The sequence below is a fragment of the Verticillium dahliae genome, genomic scaffold (assembly GCF_000150675.1).
Source record: "Verticillium dahliae VdLs.17 supercont1.1 genomic scaffold, whole genome shotgun sequence".
NCBI lineage: Eukaryota > Fungi > Ascomycota > Sordariomycetes > Glomerellales > Plectosphaerellaceae > Verticillium > Verticillium dahliae.
In genome coordinates this window covers 144,349-147,929 of record NW_009276921.1, presented here as the reverse complement: position 1 = coordinate 147,929, position 3,581 = coordinate 144,349, and positions in this window count along the sequence as shown.

Sequence of the window (3,581 nt, the reverse complement as noted above, 5' to 3'; positions counted from 1 at the left end):
GCGGCTTCTTCCCTGATGATCGAGTGGGTTAGTGGCTATTCCGTCGTTCGCTGTGATCCTAGGTGAAGGAGTAGCCGACTTCGTGAAAAAGTCCTCGTGCACGCGGTTCGTCGGATAGGAGGATGCTCAGGCTCCGAGATAGTCGAGAGGTCAGCGAGACCGAAGTTCGCAATGGGAGTCAAGGTAAAACGTATTCGTTGCCAGTGAAACACTGACAAGCGGTGGAGGGATGCGGTCGCAGCAATGCTCAAAAGGAGAAACACGAGACCAGACCGAGCGAGCGAGGGACGTGGATGAGGGCCGGAACAAATGTCGGGTCGTGTCGAGTCGGGAGATAGGCTGGAAGGGATCTGGAATGGAAGGAAAGCTTTAGTGAGGATGATGGTCTGGGCAGGAAAGGGACACGCTGCCAGGGCGCTAGAGGAGAAAGGGGGGGCCAGCTAAGGGGCACAAAACCGGGGAGCACCACATGCCTCTGCACTGTTTGACGCACTGTATTTGACGACTGTCTAGCGCCTTCTGAGGTCGCTGGAAGCAGCTGGGCACGCTCTTCTCAGCAGAAGCTCGTGTGTCACAAGCACTGTGAGCACGACTATCCCCCCCCACAAGATGCGACTGATCGCAACGCCGGCCTCAAATTGAAGTGGTGATACAGGCAGCATTGTGGCGCAGGCGATGACGATGAATTTGACTGACGAAGCCAGACCCCATCGTTATCAGCCTCCAGCCTGTCCAGAAACTTTGATGCAAGGCAAAGTATTGATGCAAGGCAACATGTGAGAGATGCCATGCTTTCTAGCCAGAGGGTGAAAATGCCAAGAAGGGAGGCGCAACCAACATGCTCATGGACCGCCGCCAATCTCTTGTTCTTCATGATGTGAAGACGTTACATACATGTGCTCCATTGTAACTTCACCGGACTTAAGGTGCCCTGCATCGGGGCCTACTTTCTCCAAACCCGATCCGACGGCGCCGTAGTTTGTGCCAAATTCCCATCGAACATGACACTCTTCATTATTGGCATAAGCGACGTTCGTCATCGAGAGGACTACACCATGGCAACTCGACATGAGGTTTCGAAAGACTGATCAGGTTGGAGGTCTCTGGTCAGCTCAGAGAAGAAGCTGGTGCGCAATCTTCTCGAGTCTGGCGCATGAAGCGGACGAGGCCTACTCCAGAATGGCTTCAGCATCGTCAATGACTTGCCCATCTACTCCACCATCGAGGACGACGACGACGAATCGTCTCGGAGTGTTAAGCTGCTGAACCGCTGCTGGATCGAGATGACGGCACGGCTCATGACTCGCAGGGTGATCCCCCGCTCTGGTGTTCTGGTATAAAAGACCACCTTGACCGATGTAGCTCAAGATGCGAAAGAAAGACGCGCAAAGAACACACCCTGCCACATCCAGACATCTGCTTTCTAGATGTATCGTCAGCGGCACATCCAGTTGACGATGGTTTTCTACCTACCCGCCTTCGTACTTGACACAAAGCTAAGGTATCAGATGTGCTGAGCCTCACGCGTCCCATCAGATGAGACCTCCCTCAAATCAACCATGAAATTCTCTAGATTCCTCGATAGTCTTGCCTAGGGAGTTCGTAAGGAGACATGCTGTCCAGAAGATGGTCATCCCTCGTCCTGTTGCGCATCTCAAGGGGGGATTGTACGGCTCTGGGTTGCCATCCCTCTGAGGCTCCCTGCGATCCTAGGAACAACGTTCGTTCGCACGGGCCGACGCGTCTTGCCAAGGACGAAAGCAAGCGAGGCCACCCCACTACCACCACCACTTCACAGGGGAGACGGAACATGTTACCGTGCTAGCCTCCTCCATCTCTGGAATGCCAGTTGTGTAATATGGACATGTACGCCACCCCTTGTCAGACCCCTATTCTGGACCTCCATGATCTGCCATTGATTGGATTAACTTCATCATCGCTAAACCACCAATAACCGACGTCCCTCGCCATCGTGTCGGTCTCAGATGGCAGCAAACTTCCGGAAAGAAGAAGCAAGCAAACACAATCTTCGAACTACCATTTCACACCACAGCAAGGAACAAACCAGCAGCTAGGCACAGCCGCTCACAGAAGAGAACCCGCAGACCTACCAGATCCGTTTCCATCGCGACCGCTGATGAAAACGTACAAGCGCCGCAAACCACAACAGAGGCCGTTTCTTCTTGCCGCCTGCTTTAAGATGAAGGGAATCTCCCTATTCTGCACGTCATCATCCAATCCGTGGCGGTACCTGACGCCCCCTGCACCTTGACGAGCCCAATATTCGCCTCCACGACTGATGCTACCCTCCCCGCCCCAGCCCAAGGAGACAGACGCCCACGCAGCCGGGCCCCCTTATTTGCTTTTCCCTGGTCTCTTTTTTAGAGTTGTAAATCTCGTGTAGGCTGCAGTCATCTTGCAGCGGTTAGAGCTTCGATCGAGACGCCACCCCCTTCTCTTGCATGCAAGTCGCCTCGCGGGGACTGCACGCCTTGCCTGGGGTACATGCCACTTCACAGGACCACGCCCTTGGCGTCGTGACGAGGCTAGGGTCAACCTTTAGGAGACATACAGAAGCTGGCACTCCGTGGATGCAGATTGAGATACACTGTCGTCCAGTGTCGATATCAGACTACGTTGAAAACACAAGGGTAACGAAAATGCTGTGTAGCAACAATGTGAATTAAAGTGACGAACCAATGACTCCAAATTGCTTCACCGTGGTAGTCAGAGCTATCAGGTGAGCTAAATGCAATCCAATGTACTAAATGACAGGTCCAGGCGCATCTCGAAGGTGCACCACTCGCAATGCCCTCGCGTAATGTTATCGAACATGCTGAACAAGAGCAATAAAAACAATAGATCAAGTGCCAAAAAGGGTACTTGCAGAAGCGAAGCCTTTGTAAGGGGTATACAAAAATAGCCGAGCTCGACAAGAACAAAAGTCCGCTCAGGACGGGGTATAGAAATTCAATAAAAAAAATATCCACAAAACACCGCTGACTAAATGCGCAGGTGGAGAGAGAAATGTCATGCTCGTTAAATGCTCGGTGTTGTGTGCAGAAAGCCAAATCGTGAAATCGTCCATCCTCTGATACGGGTCGGATGTGTTGATAAGTGAGCCTTGGGAGGCTCAGACCTCGGTCTGGCTGCAACTCGACGTGGACTATGAGTTGTTGTGATGGTGGAGAGACTGAGTTCACATCATGCCGAGTCTCGTCATGCGCTTGTTCATCCGAGGCATTGGAGCAAGATTGGCCCCCGGCGCAAGACGCTGGCCACGAGGCAGCCCGATGGCCGGTCGTGGGCCGCCCCTGCCAGGACCGCCTGGTCCCATGGGAGGGCCCATCTTGGATCCCATTCCGGGACCCATGGGGGGCGGGCCGCCGCGTCTTGCGCCAGGCGGGCCCTGAGGACCGGGCGATCGAGCCATGCCGCGCGGAGGGCCGTCCGGCTGCTGTACTCGTTTCCAGGCATCCCGCTCGCAGAATGCTCTGCCGTCGACTTCGAAGTAGCCGTTGAGAGGACATGCCGCAGTCGCGCAGCGAAACAGCCGACATGGTACTGATCGATTCTTCGTC